Source organism: Eriocheir sinensis, chromosome 27, assembly GCF_024679095.1.
Source record: "Eriocheir sinensis breed Jianghai 21 chromosome 27, ASM2467909v1, whole genome shotgun sequence".
In the NCBI taxonomy this organism is placed as follows: Eukaryota; Metazoa; Arthropoda; class Malacostraca; order Decapoda; family Varunidae; genus Eriocheir; species Eriocheir sinensis.
In genome coordinates, this window is record NC_066535.1 from 15,697,853 (window position 1) to 15,717,852 (window position 20,000).

The 20,000-nt window shown below is 44.2% G+C and overlaps 1 protein-coding gene across 8 annotated transcripts in view; it reads left to right on the forward strand.

Moving 5' to 3' along the window:
• The window catches only part of LOC127004201 (Ig-like and fibronectin type-III domain-containing protein 1), a 289,306-nt gene that overhangs the window by 111,926 nt on the left and 157,380 nt on the right, over nt 1-20,000 (forward strand). The gene's annotated exons all lie outside the window — the stretch shown is intronic.

Here is a 20,000-nt window from a genome sequence, read left to right on the forward strand (position 1 = left end):
TGTGTTTGTGTGTGAAAATATTCGCTCGCTCGCTCGCCTCCTCCTCCTCCTCCTCCTCCTCCTCCTCCTCCTCCTCCTCCTCCTCCTCCTCCTCTTTGTGACCTTTTGATGCGTTGTAATTAGTTTTGTTTTTCTGTGTTTTTTTGTGGTGTCTATAATTCTGCTTGTGTGTGTGTGTTTGTGTGTTGGTTTCTCCTTCTTTCTGTGTTTGTGGTGTTTTTTTTTTTGTGATGCGTTTCTCTGTCATATCATTTTATATCCTCCCTTTCTGTCTCATCCCCGTCCGCCATTTATCTATCTACCTATCTACCTTTTCTTCATTCCTTCCCTCCATTTCTTCTCTCCTCCATTCTAGTTTCGTCCCTCTTTCTATCTATCTACCTATCCACCTTTACTTCCCTTCTTCATTTATTCACTCTTCCATTCTAGTTTCTTCCTCCTCTCTACCTGTCTACCTATCCACCTCTCCTTCTCTTCTTCATTTCTACACTCCTCCATCCTAGTTTCTTCCCTCATTCTATCTGTCTACCTATCCACCTCTCCTCTTCTTCATTTCTACACTCCTCCATCCTAGATTCCTCTCTCTTTCTACCTTTCTACCTATCTACCTCTCCTTCCATTCTCCATTTCTTCACTTGTATCCTAGCTTCTTCCCTCTTTCTACCTTCTAATTATCCACCTCTCCTTCCCTTCTTCATTTCTACACTCTTCCATCCTAAATTCCTCCCTCTGTCAACCTATCTACGCATGCATCCATTTTCTTTCCTTCCCTTCTATTCTCATTCCATCCTCACTTCTCATTCATTGGCAACGGATTTACACTCACAATTACCTTCCCATCCCATCTTTCTCTTCCACCACCCACTTTCCTTCCTTCCCTTCCCACTATACTCCCCCTCACCTTCACACATTCACCCTCAACAAGTATGCGGTAAGTCACATAACATTTCATCAGCAGCTCTCTCTCCCTGCATCCCCCTCCTTCACCCTAGACGCTTGCCTTCATGGTCGTGGTGGCGGAGGGAAGGAGTTTGAACGCGGAATAAGACCTCGGGGCCAGGAGGAAAGGTTAAGGCTAATGTGTAATTCACTCAAAACACCCGACGCGCTGAAGCCTTTGTTGCCCCTGCCCTCGAGTGTCGGGAGCAGCCATTGTCCCCGCCCGGAGCCTCGACGTAAAGGAGATGAGAGAGGAAGATCAGAGACGTGCGGGTTTTGTAGGAGCGGGATGGATGTCGGAGCTAAAGTCAGGCTGGGAAGGCGGTGCATGGCGGAGGCAGAGGAGATGGTGGGCTCAGGGACGAAATATGATGGAGGTAAAGTTAACGTACAGATGAAAGTTTGGGTAAGAGAGACATAGGAAGAGTAAAATAAGATATGAAAAAGGAAGAAAAAGGGAAAAGGAAAAAGTTAGAAGTGGGTTTGGGAACGAAATATGAAGGAGGGAAAGTTAACGTACAGACGAAGAAATTATCAAATAGAGAAAGTTTGCGTAAGAGAGACATAGAAAGAGTAAAATAAGATATGAAAAAGGAAGAAAAAGGGAAAAGGAAAAAGTTAAGAGTGGGTTTAAGGACGAAATATGAAGGAGGGAAAGTTAACGTACAGACGAAGAAATGATTAAATAGAGAAAGGCTGAGTAAAAGAGACATAGAAAGAGTAAAATAAGATATGAAAAAGGAAGAACAAGGGAAAAGGAAAAAGTTAAGAGTGGGTTTAAGGACGAAATATGAAGGAGGGAAAGTTCACGTACAGACGAAAAATGATTACATAGAGAAAGGTTGGATTAGTGAAATAAGAAAATGGAGAGGAGAAGCATAATCACTTAGGAGAAAAATACAGAGTAGGCGAAATATGAATGAGGTAAACAGGAATAGAGGAAAAATAGTTGAATAGAGAAAGTTTGGGATGAGAAAGGAATAGAAAGGCACATGAAGAAAGGCATAATCACTTTGGAGGAAAAGGTAAAGAGTGGGTTTAAGGACGAAGTATGAATGAGGTTAACAGGAACAGAGGAAAAATAGTAAAATAGAGAAAACTTTGGATAAGAAAGGAATAGAAAGGCATAATCACTTAGGAGGAAAAGGTAAAGAGTGGGTTTAAGGACGAAGTATGAATGAGGTTAACAGGAACAGAGGAAAAATAGTAAAATAGAGAAAACTTTGGATGAGAAAGGAATAGAAAAGCACATGAAGAAAGGCATAATCACTTAGGAGGAAAAGGTAAAGAGTGGATTTAGGGACGAAGTATAAATGAGGTTAAGTTCACATACAGATGAGGAAATGATTAAATATAGAGAGAGAGAAACATTTGGGATTAAAGCAACAGAGAAAGGATAAAAGGAGAAGCATAATCCCGGAGGAGAAAATATAAAGAGTGGGTTTCAGGACAAGATATCAAATGTGGAAAAATACACAGACATTCAAAAAGAAATTATATGAAGGAGAAATTGAAGCAAGTTAGAGATTTGAATTATGAAGAAGTTTAGAATTGCACTGTGTCCGTAGCCGAATGAAACCGAGTATGGAGGAGATAGAGAGAAAGGGAGCGAAAATTCAATATCAGGAGGAGAACAAAAATAGAATAGCAGAAAAAGAACGAAAATGTTGTCAAAGGAAGAATACGAAAACGCCATAAAAAGAAAGAAAACGAAAAATGTTGCAACAGAAAGAAAACGAAAATGCAATAAAAGGAAGGAGAGAGAAAAAAATACAGCAAAAAGGAACAGAACGAAAATGAAATAACAAGAAAAAGAACGAAAATGTTGTAAAAGGAAGAAAACGAAATTGCAGCAACAAGAAAGAGAGAGAAAATATAATAACAGGAGGAGGAGCATAATCAGGAGGGGGAAGAGGAGGAGGAGGAGGAGGAGGAGGAGGAGGAAGAGAGGCAGCGGAGAGGATGAGGAAAAGTCGAGATATGCTGAGGTAAGAATGGCAAGCGGCGTCAGCATACAGCATAATTGTGTTTAAAGAGAGAAGCGTCCGCGGAGCTCGTCAGAGAGAGAGAGAAAGAGAGGCGACAGAGAGAGACAGATAGACAGAGAGGCAGACACAGACAGACATGAAAGTCCACGTACAGACGAAACTAATTAAATAGAGAAGGTTTAGGTTAGAGAGATAAGGAAATGGTTAAAAAAAAGATAGGCTTAATCACGAAGGAGTAAAGAATGAAGAGTGAGTTTAAGGACAAAATATGAAAAAGGTGAAGTCCACGTACAGATGAAAAATAAGTAAATAGAGAAAGTTTAGGTTAGAGAGATAAGGAAAGGGTAAAAAAAAAAAGATGGGTTTAACCACGAAGGAGTAAAGAGGACAAAATTAAAGGACAAAATATGAAAGAGGTAAACTACACGTACAGGTGAAGAAAAAAAAAATAGGAGAAAGTTTGGGTTAGAGAGATAAGGAAAGAGACAAGGAGAGGCATAATCACTAAGGAAGAAAAAAAGGAAAAGAGGTAGAAGAGAAGTTAGACAAATTTTCCTATCCTCATTTCACCTAGCCGTCCATTACCTCGCTTTTCCCTGTCTTCAACTTACCTAACTTTCCTTCGCCTTACCAAACCTCCCTTACCTTACCTTTCCTCCCCTCAACTCACCTTGCCTTCCATTACCTTGCTTTGCCTGTCTTCAACCTTCCTTACCTTCCTTTCCCTCGCCTCACCCTCCTAACATTACTTTGCCTTACCTTTCCTCCCCTCAACTCACCTTCTCTTCCATTACCTCCCTTTGCCTGTCTTCATCCTACCTAACCTTCCTTTCCCTCGCCTCACCTTCCTAACATTACCTTGCCTTACCTTTCCTCCCCTCAACTCACCTTGCCTTCTGTTACCTTGCTTTGCCTGTCTTCAAACTACCTAACCTCCCTTTGCCTCGCCTCGCCTCGCCTCCCGTGTGTTTGCCAGGCTCAGTACAAACAGGCTAATCCCTCCTCGGTAAAGTTTGCTCCAGTTTTATTATTAATGTTGTTCTACTTAGCGTCCTTAACTTATTTTATGCCCGGCCTTTTTGGCGTGGCCGTGTCGCTCCCGCAGCCTTTTCCGCCTCGTGTTGGGCGAGCAAATGTGTTCTTGGAGGATTTTATTTGAGTTTTTGTTTCAGTTTCCTTTCCCTCTCTCTCTCTTGCGGGCCGCCTCCTCGGTGGTGTTAGAGGGAGGAGGCTTGCTTTGGTTTGCTTGCTTCCTTGCTGGCTTGTTTTGGTTGCTCTGTGTCTCTGCTTGCTCTGTCTGTTTGCTTGCTTGGTTGTTTTGTGATTGTTTATTTGCTTGCTTGGTTGTTCTGTGAGTGTTTATTTGCTTGCTTGGTTGCTCTGTGATTCTGTTTATTTGCTTGTTCTGTCTTTGCTTGCTTGCTTACTTGTTTTGGTTGCTCTGTCTGTTTGCTTGCTTGTCCTCTGTCTGCTTGTTTGTTTTCTCTGTCTCTTTTTGTTTGCTTGTTTTGGTTGCTCTGTCTGTTTGCTTGCTTGTCCTCTGTCTGCTTGTTTGTTTTCTCTGTCTCTGTTTGCTTGCTTGTTTTGGTTGCTGTGTCTGTTTGCTTGCTTGCCCTCTGCTTATTTGTTTTCTGTCTCTGTTTGCTTGCTTGTTTTGGTTGCTGTGTCTGTTTGCTTGCTTGCCCTCTGCTTGTTTGCTTTCTCTGTCTCTGTTTGCTTGCTTTCTTTCTTACTAATCCTTTCCTTCTCCTCGTCACCTCCTTCTCCCTTCTTGAAACCACCGCTTCTATTCTGCTATTCAACCAAGCAATTTGCAAGTCTTCATCCCATCTACGTTTGACCTCAACCAACCAGCACTTCCCTTCTTCTTGTCCTTCAACCACCCCTTCCTGTCCTCCTGAAACCTTACCCCTGTCCTCCTTGTCTACCCCTTAACCAACCCTTTATTTGCAACCTTACACCCCTCCCTTACCTCTCAATCTAAACCACTGCCACTCCTATCCTCATTACCCCACTCACCCCACACCCCTCTCAGTCACACTCCCTCCCCAGGCTGCCCTTAGGGTCACGTTAACTGGCCCCAGCAGAACAGCCTCGTCAGGTGCCTCAGGAAGGACTCAAGGCCAATGATTGATATGTTTCCCGGGAGATCATTTTACAAGAGAGAGTTTTATTTCTTTAGCCAGCAAGAGAAAGAACGAGCGAGCGAAGGCCCCGAAGGGAAAAACTCCTACCGATTGCACCGCCGGCAGTACAGGAGGGAAAAGAGGAGGAAGGGGAGGGACAGGCACGGGAGGAGGAGAGGGAGGAAAAGGAGAGGGAAAGGCGAGAAAGAAGGAAGGGAGGGATGAGAGGGAGGGAGGCAAGGAAAGGAGGAGAGGGTAAGGGGAGAAAGGAGAGAAGAAAGGAGGAGGATGAAAGGGAAGGAGGAGAAGGTAAGGCGAGAGAGAACGAAGGAAGGAAAGAGAGGGAGATACAAGGAAGGAGGAAAGGAGGGAGTGGGGACTGCCGGGGGGGTTGGCAGTGCAAGAGGAAAAGGAAGAGAACTATGAAGAGAGGGAGAGAGAGAGAGAGAGAGAGAGAGAGAGAGAGAGAGATGATAACAGAAGAAGAGAGAGAGAAGGGAGAGAAAGAGGGAGAGGCCAAGGCTATGGGCAGGGCGGGGAATAGGAGGAAGGTGTCAGGTGGTGTGGAGGGGTTGCCTTGGAAGAAAAGTGTCTAACGAGAATCAATTTGCTTAAAGGAGAGCGCCGAGCAGGCAGGTGCGCGCCAAGATCGACACACTCAGGTGATGAAGACGCGCGCTAGTGTGGCGGCGTTTGTGATTGGTGAGGCTTCGAAATCAAGGGACGGGCGCTTGAGGGAGGGAGGGAGCTTTTTCATTCATCCGCCGTTGCGCTTCTTCAGAGGGATAAAGGGAGAGGAAAAGAACATAAGAGGAGATGAAAATGAAAGTAAAGTAAAACGGGAGAAGATTAGAGAAGAGAGAAGTAGGAGATAAAAAGGAGGAGGATATAATAAGAAAGGAGAGAAGTGAAAACGAGAGAGAAGATAGATAGCGGAAGAGAAAAAAAGAAGGAAGAAAAATACGAGAGGAAAATAGAGAAAGAAAAAACAAAACAAAAAGGAAATATGAGAAAACGAGAGAAGAGAAAATGAAAAGAGAGAAAAGAAGGAAAAAAAAACGACAGACAGAGACAGACAGACAAACCGACACACAAACAGACAGAGACAGAAACACACACAGAAACAGACAGAGAAACAGAGTGGGTGGGTGAGCCTGTCTGTGCGAGCTGGATCCAAACGCCGCAGTGAAGAGGTTTAAAGTTTTAGTAACACATGCATGGAACGAGTGAGTGCGTTGCGTGCGTGGCGTGAGTGTGCTGCGTGCGTCGAGTGAGAGTGTTGCGTGTGTATGTGTGTGTGTGTGTGTGTGTGTGTGTGTGTGTGTGCGCGTTGCCTGCCGAGGGGGGGGAAGGGGGACAAGGGGGGCTTCGGGTCATCGCAAAAGCTCTGGAAATTGACTCCGGATTCCTCGTTGCACAGTTTTGCCCCGCGCGAGACAAACGGCGTCCTGCTCCCCTCCTGTTAGCTCGCCGCCGCCGCCTCTCTGTTTGGGTTGTGCGAGGAGGAATATTTGGGGCTCAGACTGATACACGAGGCGCTGCAAAAATCCTCCTCCTCCTCCTTCCTTTTTTTTTTTTTCCTCCTCGTCACCCATTCCATCCTCCCTTTCTTACCTTTTTACTCCTACCCTCTTGCATCCTCCTCCCCTTTTCCTCTTGCATTTCTCCTCCTCCTCCTCCCCCTTCCCTCTTGCATTCTCCTCTTCCTCCCTTTTTCCTCCACCTCCCCCTGCCTCCTCCTCTCTCTTCCCTCTCACATTCTTCTCCTCCTCCTTCCTTTTTCCTCCACCTCCCCCTTCCATTCTCCTCCTCCTTTCCTCTTGCATTTCTCCTCCTCCTCTTCCCTTTTTTCCTCTCCCTCCCTCTTTGCAGCCTTACCCTTCCTTTTTCCTTCTCTCCCCTTGCATCCTCCTCCTCCCTTTTTTTCTTCCTCCTCCTCCTCCTCCTCTTGGGTATCTTAACTCTTCTTCTTTATGCTTGATGTTGGTCTTCAAAATATGGTTTCAAGTCTACAGTCATGATGTTTTACTGAGGTTTCTAGTTTACGATCATGGTGGTTTTTTTGTTTGTTTGTTTGTTTGTCTTGAATTGTTGGTGTGGGAGGTAACCATTCTGTGACTCCTCCTCTTCTTCCTCCTCCTCTTCCTCTTCCTCCTCATTTTTTTCTTCCTTCTCTTTATGCTCCTCTGTTTTCTCTTCCTCTTTCTGTCATTCTCATTCTCCATTTTATGCTTCTCTGTCTCCACTTTTGTTTCCTCATCTCACGTCTCCTCCTCAATCTTCTCCCCTCTCCTCTCCCTCCTCCTCCTCGTCCGTCCCCATCCTCCATCACAGAACAAGTAAACTTACGGTCGTCAGTCGGGCCAAAGGCGTTTCCAAGAAGGTCTTACAGAGGGTGTTGAGCGCCATCAGGACTTTGCCAACTTTGGGTGACGAAGAAGTTCCCTTGTGTGGCGGCGCGGCGTCCTCCTCCACCCTCCCTGTGCCGCGGTGGAGCTCCCTTTCTTCCTCCCTTCTTCTCTCCCTTCCTCTCTCTTTCTCTCTCTCTTCAACCTCTCCTCTTTCCGTCTTTTTCACTTCTTCATTTTTTCTCTCTCAACCACTCTGCCTCCTTCTTCCTTTTTTATCCATTTCTCAGTCTTCTACTCCTTTCTTCTCTCCCTTCCTCTCTCTTTCTCTCTCTCTTCAACCTCTCCTCTTTCCATCTTTTTCAGTTCTTCATCCTTTCTCTCCCATTCACTCTGCCTCCTTCTCCCTTTTTTTTCCATTTCTCAGTCTTACACTCCTCTCTTCTCTCCCTTCTTCCCTCCCTTTCCTCTTTTTCTCCCTCCGTTCTACCCTTTTCTTCATTCCCTCTTACTTCCTATTTCCCTTCCTCCTGTTATCTTACCCTCGTTTTCCCCTCCATTCACCTTTTTTATTTATTTTCTATGCCTCTTTTATTTTCTCCTCCACTTGTTCTTCCATTTTCTTTACCTTACCTTTCCCTTCCATTACCTTCCTTTCCCTCTCCTCCAATTTCCCTCTCCTTCCTTCCTTTACCCGTTCACTTCTCTCTCTTTCCCCTCTCTTCTCTCTCTCCCCTCTCACCTCCTGTCTCACTTCTCTTCCTCCCATGGTCTTTCTCTATTATCTTCCTTTCCATTTTCATTTTCTTCCCCTCACCCTCCTCTTCTTCTTCTTCCTGAGCGTTTCCTTATCTCTAACCTTTCTCATCTTCCCCTCTTCCCATCTTCACCTTTCCCCTCTCCCATTTCCTCCTACCCTCTACTTATTTGGCATTCTCCTCTTTTGTCCTCTCGTTTGGTTCCTCTCCAGTTTTCTTCTTCGCCTCTTTTCTTCTTTTTTTTTTCTTCCTCTCTCCCTCCCTTCTATTTCCTGTATCATTCACGTTTATTCTGCTATACGCGATTCCATGATGCCCACCTTTATTTTTTTTTCCTAGTTGCTTTTCTTCCTTTATTTTATTTTTACCGACATGATATTTTTCTCTTTATCAACTTTTCTCACCTGTAGTTCAGTTACCCTTCACTTCCTTAATTTACCATCGTTATTTCCTCCACCTCTTTTCTTGTTAACCTTCTTCCTTTTTTTAGACTGTCTTCTTTTTGTATATTCTTTCCCTCACATGTTCTCATTCTCTCTCCCTCTCTCTTTCTCTCTCTCTTTCTCTCTTCCTACCTTTCTCCATATCTTTAGTTTAGTTTTCCTTCGCTTTCCTAACTTATCTATATTGCTAGTTCCTTTCCCTTATCTCCTTTTTGTCTCTCTCACTCTCTTTCTCTTGTTTGTCTTCCTCTCTCTGTCTCTCTCCCTCTCTCTTTCTCTCTCTTTCTCTCTTCCTACCTTTCTCCATATCTTTAGTTTAGTTTTCCTTCGCTTTCCTAACTTATGTATATTGCTAGATCCTTTCCCTTATCTCCTTTTTGTCTCTCACTCTCTTTCTCTTGTTTGTCTTCCTCTCTCTGTCTCTCTCCCTCTCTCTTTCTCTCTCTTTCTCTCTTCCTACCTTTCTCCATATCTTTAGTTTAGTTTTCCTTCGCTTTCCTAACTTATGTATATTGCTAGATCCTTTCCCTTATCTCCTTTTTGTCTCTCTCACTCACTCTCTTTGTCTGTCTTCCTCTCTCTGTTCCTCTCTCTCTGTCTTTCTTTTTTTTCCTTTCCCTGCAGCTTCAGTTTCTTTGCCTGTCGCTTCCTCAACTCGTATATATTGTCAGTTTCTTTCCTTTACCTTCTTTCTGTTTCCCTCTATGTCTCCCTCTTTCTCTGTCTTCCTCTCTCTGTCCCTCTCTCTTCTTCTTGTCTTTCCTTTCCCCGCATCTTCAGTTCTTCTTCTTTAACTTATGTGTTCTGTTAGTTTATTTCGCTTACCTCCTTCCTGTCCCTCTCTCTCTCTCTCTCAATGTCTCCTTTTCCCTCTCTCCGTCTCTCTCACTCTCACTCTCACTGTCTCGCCCTCTATCTCCCTCTCACTGTCTCCCTTTCCCTCTCTCCGTCTCTCTCACTCTCTCTCTCTCTCGCCCTCTATCTCTCCCTCTCTTACCCTTCTTTCCCTGCGTAAGTGATCGCTCGTAACTCTAAACCCTTCGTGCAAGTTGAACACACTGTACATATCCCATCTTGGCGTCTGAACCTTCGTAGCGCCTTCTCCTCCTCTCCTCTGCTCGCTGCCTCTGCCGCCGCTGCTCTCCTCGTTGTGAGCGTCCCCTTTAAAAAGACTTCAATGAGATTTGGGTAATTATTCTGTTTTCCCGTCTTTTATATTTTATTGTTGCTTTGTGTTTTGGCGTTTATTATTATTGGTATTGTTAGTTGTTATTGTTTGTTGGGTTGTGATTTTTGGTCTGAGGTTTGTTTTGTTAGCCGAGGAGGAAGTGTGGTACGTGTTTCCTGTGTCACTTGAGGTATTTTGTTGTTGTTATTAATTATTGTTAGTCCCGCCTCGTTACACCTGTCGCTCAAGGTAATGCAGGAAATGTTAAAAGTTGGAGGAGGATTAGAAGGAGGAGGAGGAGGAGGAGGACGAGGAGGAGGAGAACACTTACAGGATCAAGAACAAGAGAAAAAATATGTAAAAAGAGGAATAGGAAGAAAGTTAATGGGAAGAAAACTACAAAAAGGATGGAGAGGAGGGAGGTAAAAAAGGAGAGAATGCCGAAGAGAAAATGAGAAGAGAAAAGAAAGGAAGCTTGCAAGGAATGGTCGTAAGGGAAAACATAACCAGGTAAACACACACACACACACACACACACACACACACACACACACGCAACACCGAGAAGATAGCAGCGCAGCGTGACGGGTGACCTGCTCCTTGCAACACTCCAGGCAACACGCTCAATACAGGAACACTCCAACACTCCTGACCCGGCTAACTCCCCTCTCCGCAACACAGCACAGCGCCAGGCAACACTTGAGAGGACAGATATGCACCAACGCATGCATTCGAGCCCTCTAACACAACACAACGCAAAGCTAGGCAACACTTGATACGAAATAGTTAACTGAATACATTAAATACATCCAATACAACACTCTCAGCACAACACTTGGTACAACATATATAGCCCAACACAACCAAATTAACACTAGCCACTGCCCACCCAACACAACGCAGCGCAACATTAGACAACACTTGATAGAACACATTTAACTCAACATATTCAAAACTACACACCACCCATGGCAGTGCAACACATTACAATACACTGAACGTTCACTCAGAGCAACACAACAACACACGCTCAACAGAAACACATTTAACTCAAGACACACTTTACGCAACACAATCTGCAACACTCCCTCTTCCCCTTCCTGTAATCGCGTATCAGGAGGAGAAATGCATGTTTGACAGAGAGAGAGAGAGAGAGAGAGAGTATTGGAATGACCTCACCTGGTGTAAATTATAATCTAGATAATTTTGGAGTAAGCAGAGTGGAAAAGAGAGAGAGAGAGAGAGAGAGAGAGACACCTGCATACTCCCAGGACTCCTCTCTCTCTCTCCTCTCTCTCCCTCCTTCCCTTTCTTCTCTCCCTCTCTCTCTTTGTCTCTCTCCTTCTCCTCCTACGAATGCCCTTTCCTCCTCCATCCCATCCTCTCTATCTCCCTATCCCATTTATCTCTTTCTCTATCACCTTCTTCTTCATCTCCCTTCTTCACAGCTCTTGTTTTCTTTCCATTCAGACTCCCCTTTCTCCCCCTTTCTCTTTCTCCCTTCTTTATCTGTCTCCCTCTCATCCCTTCCATCCTTTAATCACCCCTGGCGTTGTTTCTTTCCTTCTTTGTCACGTCTTTCTTTTCCTCCCTTCTTCTTTTCATTCTACTTTCCCTCTTTTTCTTTGTCTCTTCTTTCCATCTCCTTCTACACACGCCAATCCCTCTATTCCATTTTCTAATAATTTGTCTCCTTCTTTATCACATCCTTCTTCTTCCTCCTCTCCCTTCTTCAAACCTCTTGTCTTCTTTTCCGTTCTTTTCCCTCTTTCCTCCTTTTCATCTTTTTCCCTTCTTTCTCTCTCTCTCTCTCTCTCATCCTTTATTCGCCCCTGCATTTCCTTCTTCCATTCTCTTCGTTTCTCTCTTTCTCTTTATCACATCCTTCTTCCTTTCCCTTCTTCATTTCTTGCCTTCTTTTCCCTTTCCTTCTTCTTTCTCTCCCTATCTTTATTATTGTGTCTTTCTCTCTTTGCTTCTTACACCCTTTTCATTTCTCTCTTTCTTTATCACATCTTTTTTCCTCTTCCTTTATGGAGCTCTTGTCTTGTTCTTCCCATTCTCCTTCTCTCTCCCACTTACCTTTCCTTCTCCTTCCACTCTCTTAATCACCCCTGTCTTCCCTTCTCACATCCTGGTTTCCTCCTTCTTCCTCTCCTTTTATCAGTTCTTGTCTTCTCTCCACTCCCCTTCTTCTTTCTCCCCTTATCTTTTTCTCTTTCCACTCCCTTAATCACCCTTGTCTTCCCTTCTCACATCCTGGTTTCCTCCTTCTTCCTCTCCTTTTATCAGTTCTTGTCTTCTCTCCACTCCCCTTCTTCTTTCTCCCCTTATCTTTTTCTCTTTCCACTCCCTTAATCACCCTTGTCTTCCCTTCTCACACCCTGGCTTCCTCTCCTTTCATCACTTCTTGTTTTCTTTCCTCTCTCCTTCCTCTCTCTCTCTCCTTATCTTTGTCTTCTTCCACTCCCTTAATCACTCCTGTTTTCCCTTCTTTACGCCGTGGCTTTTTCCTCCCCTTCCCTTCCTCCCCTCCATTGAAGCATTCCTCAACTTCACCCACAAACGGGAAGGAACTCATTACCGTACAACTTTTGTCTCCAGGTGGACCCCGCGCGCACCTTTGTTTCCCCATCCTTTGATCTTGTTCCTCCGACGCCCAGGAATACGAGGGGGCCGTCTCCGAGGCTCCGCGCGGTGCTGATAACAGATACATGTGTGGAGGGGGGAGGGGAGGGAAGGTTCTTGTGTGTGTGAGGGAGGGAGGTGGGTCTGTGTGTGTGTGTGGGGGGGGGGGGGGGGAGGGGCTTGTATGTGTGTGTGTTATCGTAATTAGTCCCCGAAGTAATTGAGAAGCGACGAATGTTATAATGTTGGTCAATACAAGGCTTCTAGTTTTTTTTTTTTTAGCACAAAAGGAAGTTCTAGTACAGCAGCAGCAACAGCAACAACAACAGCAACAACATAAGTAGTGGCGGTGGTAGTTGTAGTAGTAGTAGTAGCAGTAGTAGTAGTTGTTGTTGTTGTATTTGTGCTAGTAGAAATAATAGTAATTGTAGTGGTTAAGATACTGGTAGTTATTCTTGCTGTAGTAGTAGTAGTAGTAGTAGTAGTAGTAGAAGTAGTAGTAGTAGTAATGATAATAATGATAATGATAATAGAAAATAAAGCCTGACAGCAATGTAAAAGTAAAAGCTGAAGGGCAAGAACCTCATGATAATATTTCGGAGCCAACATTATTTACAAAGAAAACGAGGAGGGAGGGAGGGAGGGAGGGAGGGCTACGACGCTGCAGAATAATGGACGCTGCAATGCTGAGATTTAATGCCTCGTAATCGGCGTAGAATCGGAGGAGAAATTATAATTCTTTTCTCGTGGCGCCGCATTTCCATATTGTAATTTCTGGAGATGAATTAAGATGCGAGTTTGTGGGCCTCGAAGGACTTATGCTTTCTTGGGATATAAAGTTTGTGTTGTTTCTGTTATTATTATTATTATCATCATTATTATTATTATTACTATTATTACTATTATCATTATTATTATCATTACTACTATTGTTATTATTATTACTATTATTTTTATTATTATTGCTATTGTTCTTCTTTTTCGTCTTCGTCTTCTTCTTTTTCTTCTATTTCTTCTTCTTTTTCTTCTTCTTTTCTGCCTCTTAATTTTCTTTATTGTTCATGTAACTGCTGCTGCTACTACTACTACTACTACTATTACTACTACTACTACTACTACTACTACTATATCGCAATTCTTCGGGTGGACAGATAGATAAAATAGATAAAGACGAACACACACACACACACACACACACACACACACACACACACACACACACACACACACACACACACACACTCACTCCCCTACCCTCACCCCAACCCCACCCCACACACACATCAACAACAATAACCTCCTCGTCCCATGGGTAACAGCGAGGGCGGCCCACGGGGGAGCAGGCCTTCATGTCACAGGGCCGCGGAGGGAGAGGGAGCCCAGCACACCAGGGAGGCGGCATGTCAGGCATCGTGGGGGCCATGAAACAGGAATGAAACACCGCCCACCGCCATGTACGCCTATCGATCCTATGACTTTAATGCAGAGGTCAAAATGGATAGATAGATAGATAAATAGATAGATAGATAGATAGACTGAGAGAGAGAGAAGTTTGCATTAGTATGTAAGTAGATAAGGTTCACCACGACACGAATGTAGACGGGAGAAATATTTAGTTTCTACGAATGGAGAATAATAGATAGAGATAGATAGACAGGTAGATAGACAGAGAGAAAGAGAGAAGCTTGCATTCGTACGTAAGGAGACAAGGATTACCACGACACAAATGCTGACACAGATGGGAGAACATTTAGCTCCCACGAATGAAGAAGAATAGATACAGATAGATAGATAGACAGGCAGACAGACAGAGAGAAAGAGAGAAGCTTGCATTCGTAAATAAGGAGACAAGGCTTACCACGACACGAATGCTGACAGAGATAGGAGAAACATTTAGCCGACATGAACAGAGAATATTTGATTTCCGGGGGTAGTTTTATGACCCTGGCGGTAGTTTGACCCTTCTCCTGTAGCACCATGAACCTAAGAAAATCACGCACTAGAACCCGACTTACCTCCCTCTTGGCCTGTGGAAGTAGCTGATGTGAGCGGCGGGGGCGTCTGAAAGAGTCTGCAAGATATCAATCGACCAACATTTGCTGCTACTGTGAAACTCCTGTCCAAGATCTAAAGAAAGGGAGGTCAACACATGGTCGGCTCAAAACTCGTCCCATTCCGCGCATCCTCTCGAGGCTCCCCCTTCGGACCGGGTGACGTAGAACAGGGTATAAAAAAAAGCTGACCGAGCCGGCAACATTCATTTAGGCCTTGCTCCTGTCTGCTATTATTGCTCTTATTTGAATGCAGAGACGAAGCCCATATTTTTTAAACGCATCCGCACCTCAGTTCTCCCGTTTAAAAAGCCTCTCGTAGTAGTTTCAGGGCTTTTCATGGACTGTTTTGTGATTCTAGTGATAGTTTTTTTTTTCACAAGAAGACAACTCAAGGACACACAAAAAAGGAAACAATAATATATAAAAAAAAGCCCGCTACTCGCTGCTCCTAGAAAGAATCCAAAGAGGTGGCCGAAAGAGGGGTCAAAATCGGAGTCAATTTCGGGAGGACCAACACGACCTCTGCACCCTGCACTGGAAAATCACCCTTGACAACCTGGTTAATCTTCTCAATAGCCTTAGATAATAGCCGTAATGTGAGCTTGATACCTTTAAGAACATGGCCCAGCTGTGGAAGGGATCTATAGCTCTCACGAATAAACAAGAAAACATAAATCACCCTTGACAACCCGGTTAATCTTCACAATGGCCTTGGAGAATTGCCGTAATGTTAGCCTGATATCTTTAACTCATTGGATGCGGATTTCCTACAAGAAGACCTAACCAAGCTACAGGAATGGAACAAAAAGTGGCTGCTACAATTCAATGGAGAAAAATGTTAAGTCCTGTACCTTGGGAGGGGAAATCCAGCATGCTAATACCACATGGGAAGCACTCCACTACCCACCACAGAGGCAGAGAAAGACATGGGAGTTTATTTTACCAGACTGCCACTGACGGCGAAATCTGTGCCAATCGCTGCGGAGGGGTTAAGAACATGGACCAGTGGTTGAGGAGTCTATATCTCTCACGAATAATCAAGAAAACATAAAAGATCAAAGTCTGCAAGAACCCAGTCAAACCCACAGTTGGCATCTCCCTTGAACCTCTTCCCCGCTATTACTGATTCATGGAGTGGCCACGATGGAGGAGGAAAAGATTTACACGAATAGACAGGAACAGACAAAAGGTTTTAAAGAGCAAGAATCCGGTCAACACAAAACCAGTCAGCTCTGCGTTTGCTCTCTGCTGTATTCCTGTCTAAATATTTATCGAGCCTTTCAGAACGTAAGTGAGAGGCAAATAGCTTATACAGAATGGACAGTACACTGAAGCCGGTCAACACAAAACCATTCAGCTCCTCTACGTTTGCTCACTGCTGTCATTCCTGTCTAAATATTTATCATACCTTTCAGAACGTAAGTGAGAGGCAAATAATTTATACGAATTGACAAGAATTCTCGTACACTATAAACCCAGTCGGCCAACACAAGGCAGCCTCGCTAAACCCGCTGCCTGCTTTTATTTCCGTTTATATATTCTTCAAACCTTGTGGAAATGCATTGAAGAGAAAATAGCTATATGTTGGTGTTTTCTGACGCTTCTGACGCTCATATAATCTGTATCTTAAGGCTAAAAGGGAGATAAGTCGAGTTCTAATGAGTGTTTTTGTTGGGTTCATGGTACAGAGGAAGGGTCAAACCACCACCACCAGGGTCATAAAACTACCCGTGGAAATGCTCAAAACCTCCATATACGAAAGCCTTGTCAGTATGTGAGTTTGGGCGCCGAAATGTTTAAGAATACTAACTTAAGAGTCTACAAATTCCAGCAGTCAAGCAACACCTCTTGACCTCTCCTCTGACCTCTTGTTCTCTTTTCTTTTGTTCGGGGCAGCGTCTAGAGTGTTGTTGTTATTGTGTATTGCCCTTGACCTGCCTCCCTTGATATAGATAAAACAAAAGAAAAACAAGATAACCGCTCGCGAACACCCGTCACCTGCATCATGCTCATCCAACACTTTATCCAACATTCTGCAACGCCGGTGAATTCGCACTAATCGCTTTACCGTGAAGTCTGCTCGGCTCATCCCCTGCCCTATTTGTGAGCCGATTCCTGCCGCTCTCCTTGAAGCTAAATTAATCTAAATTGCGCCCTTTGCCATGACCCCAGCAGAGCGAGATTGCAAATAGCTTATTGGCAGAACCGTTCACGTGCTGAATATCATAATTGTTGGGCGCTAAATCAGGGAGAGATACTAACTCGGGAGCTGTGTGTTGCGAATGTATTTCTGGATGTGTTGCGTTGTGGTTTTTAGACAGTTTTATGGGTAACTTATGTATGTGTAACTTCATCCCTCTCTTTTTCCTGTTCTTCATCTTCTTTCATGTAACCCTCCTCTTTTTCCACCTCTGTGTTGCTTAGTGATAGTTAGTTTTATGGGTAACTATATGTAACATCCTCTTCTCTTCTTCTTCTTAGTCTTCATCTTCTTTCATTTACCCTCCTCTTTTTCCACCTCTATGTTACTTAATGATATTTAGTTTTATGGGTAACTTCTTTATGTGTAACTTCCTCCTCCTCTTCCTCCTGTTGTTTAGCTTCCTTCATGTACCCTCCTCGTTTTCCACCTCTTTCCTCTCCTCTTTCAATTTCTCTTCGGTATGGAGGAAAAGACGCATTGATTGGAACGGTACACACACACACAGACACACACACACACACATGCCATACATCTCACCAACTCCGCATCTCATCACCACACGTTCAACACCTCCATCACCTCCATATCACCACATACACGACTCCTATATATCACCACACCACAGACACACGCCTCCCTCATCATCACATCACCACCACCAGCGCCACCACCACACTCACGACTTTTATAATCAACACCACCACCCATGCACTAGTACCGCCCCCACCCCGCCCCACGACCACCACCACCATCAGTAGCGTGGACAGAGCGTCAAATGCGAGGAAATGTTTGGGCGGTGGGGCTTTGAGTGGCTTCATCCGCTGTTTGTGGCGTTTCCTGTAACTCGTCAACTCGGCGCCGCGTCCTGATAAAGCTTAGATGGGCTTATATGGCGGGGGCTTGTTGTTGGTGATGGTGGTGATATTGAAGTTGTTATTGATGTTTTTTTATGATGCGTGTTAGTGATGTTGAGTCCGGTGGTTACTATTATCATTGTTTCTCTTATTATTAGTGTCATTTGTCTATACGGCGGGGGCTTGTTGTTGTTAGTGGTGGTGGTGGTGGTGATATTGATGTTATTTATGATGCGTGTTAGTGATGCTGAGGCCGGTGGTTACTATATCACTTTCTCTTATTAATTAGTGTCATTGTCATTAGTATCTTTATTTTTGTTATTATTATAATCATTAAAGTGAGGCAGGTTTTAGTGTTTCAGCCATCTCTCCTGGGCTGCCCTCCGTCACTCCGTAATGATCTCCCGTCGTCCTGTCATACTCGTGTACCTTACCGTGTTTTAATTGTCAGGTTGGGAACTTTTTACGTGTTCTTTTTCCTCTTCCCATTCTCCTCCTCCTCCTCCTCCTCCTCCTTGTTATTTATTTTTTTCTCCTTGTCCTCTGCCTTTTTCATCCAAGTACTCTTCCTCCTCCTCGTCATTCCCTCCCTCTCTCCTTCAGTTTCTTCTTCCTCCTCCTCCTTATTTTTTACCTCCTTGTCCTCTGCCTTTTCATCCAAGTACTCTTCCACCTCCTCGTCATTCCCTCACTCTCTTCATCTTCCTCCTTTTCCTCCTCCTCCTCCTCCTGAAAAATAAAGGAAGGATGAGGATGGGAACGTCAGAGATGAAGAAATCTAAAGGAGAGGGAGAGAAAAGGGTATGAGGAAGAATAGGGAAAGTAAAAGGAAATAGAAAGTGGAGGTTATGTTACTTTACCTGATTTTCATGTTTAATCTCATCAGTATACCTCTTCCCTCTCCTCCTCCTCCTCCTCCTTCTCCTTCTCCCTTCCTTCGCTTCCCACCATTCACTCATACGTATAAGAAACTCGTATTTACCTTCAACAGATACGCAGCGCCGGTTTCATTTTTCTTGACCCGTTAAAAAAAATACGTCAAGAACCTTTTGTCTATACTTCCGCGAGGGGGATATGGAGCGTCTAAGGGGAGGGGCAGCGAGGGGTGGGGTGCGTCATTAAAGGGAGGGGCAGCGAGGGGTAGGGTGCGTCATTAAGGGGAGGGGCAGCGAGGGCAATGGGGGTTGTTATAATGGGAATGGGGTCTCCTGTAGGGATTCTCATTCGCTCTCCTATGCCTTCGCGATAATAGGGAGGTTCTGCGTATTGGAGAGTGGTAGATATTAACGCAGATAACCTCATTTTGGAGCTAATAGACTTGTTAGTGTTACCTGGTGCTAAGTTGCCTTCCTCCTCTTCCTCTTCTTTCTCCATCTCCTCATCCTTATCCTCATCCTTCATCTCTCCTTCTTCGTCCACCCTTCTTCTTCTTCCTGCTCCTCCTCCTTCTACCTTTCTATTCCTCTTTTTTCTCTTCATCCTTTTTCTCCATCTCCTTATCTTTATTCTCTTCCTCCATCTTTCCTTTTTCTGCCTCCTCCTTCTTCGTCTATCCCTTCTTCTTCTTCCTGCTCCTCCTCCTTCTACCTTTCTATTCCTCTTTTTTCTCTTCATCCTTTTTCTCCATCTCGACAACCTTCCATCAGCTTCCTTCATCTTTCCTTCTTTTTCTGCCTCTTCTTTCTTCGTCTATCCTTCTTCTTCCTGCTCCTCCTCTCCTCCTATTCCTTCGTATCCTGTTCCTCTTCTCTTCAATGTCTTCTTTTACTTCTCTTCCACTCCTTATGTCTCCTTACCTCCTATTCTTCCTCTTTCTCCTCCTCTTCCACCTCCTTTCTTTCCTCTTCAGTTTCTCTCCTGCTTCTCCTCGTCCTCTTCTTCCCGCTCCTCTTCCTCCTCCTCCTCTTCCTCACGGTTTCCTCCTCTTAACTTCCTCTTGGAGTTTGCTAGTTATGTTTTTTTTTATTCTTTTCTCCTTTCTTAAATTTTCCTTCCGGGTCCTTGCTACTCTTTTCCTCTCAGTTGGTTTCCTCATCAGCCTCTCTTTCCTCCAGAAGTTTCCTCCCTTTTCTCTCCTTTCCTCCAGGCTACGTACGCTACTTCCTCCTCCTCCTCTCGCACCCTCCCTCCTTCCCTCCTTTCACCAGCTCCCCCTCCTCCTCCTCCTCGTCCTCCTCCTCCTCGTCTCTTCCTTTCTCTCATCTTTCACTTAGTCTCTCTCTCTCTCTCTCTCTCTCTCTCTCTATCTATCTATCTCCCTATCTCGCATTCATTGATCACGAAAGCTCTAAACACTGGCAGTTCTCAAATTATTCTTTCTTTCTTTTCTTTCTATTCTTCCAAATTCATCTTCGGACCACAAAAAGTTTTCCCAGTTAACTTTTGTATCTCCTCAGAAAGTTTTTTTTTTTTTTTTTTTTTTTTTTCTCTCTGGACAATGTCGAGTTAGATTATGTCTTTTTGATGTTATTATTATTATTTTTTTTTTTTT